Below are 670 nucleotides of genomic sequence, written 5' to 3'. Positions count from 1 at the left end.
AACAAAAATATTATCCAGAGTTGATCTTCCAGCTCTAAAACCAGCTTGTCCCTCCCGTATTAACTCTTTTATTGCCACCTCCACTTCTAATCTGCTTCTAAGCACCTCTGCATAAATCTTGTACGCCGTACACAAAAGAGATATACCTCTATAATTTCTGACTTTTTCTTTGTCTCCTCTCTTGTATAACGGCAACACAATACTTTTCTTCCAATCTGTTGGGATCGACCCTACTTTCTATATCAACCTGATTAAATCCATTAACTTTTTCTTAAGACCTTCATCTGCATAAATCCACGCCTCCATTGGAATCCCATCTATACCTGCAGCCTTCTTTTTCTTTATCCCTTTTATGGCTCTTAATATTTCCACTTCCTTAATCTTCTCCTCTTCTCCATCCCTTACTGCCACTTCTTTATCACTATCTTTTTCTTCGGTTTCCTTTTCTTCCAACTCCAAGCCCTCCAGCAGAGCCTTGAAATGACTTCTCCATTCTCCTCCCTACATTATTCTCTATATTCATCCTCTTGCCTCTCTTCTTATTAATAAATTTCCAGACTTCCGTTTCATTCTTCATTTTCTTCAAATCCTCCTCTTTCTCTTCTCTTTTTTCTTTTTGCTTTTTCTCTAACCATTTTCTATATAATCTTCTCTCCTCCATATAAGTTTC

This window comes from Wasmannia auropunctata, unplaced genomic scaffold (genome assembly GCF_000956235.1).
Source record: "Wasmannia auropunctata unplaced genomic scaffold, wasmannia.A_1.0 LD336059.1, whole genome shotgun sequence".
NCBI lineage: Eukaryota > Metazoa > Arthropoda > Insecta > Hymenoptera > Formicidae > Wasmannia > Wasmannia auropunctata.
This window is presented reverse-complemented; position numbering follows the sequence as displayed.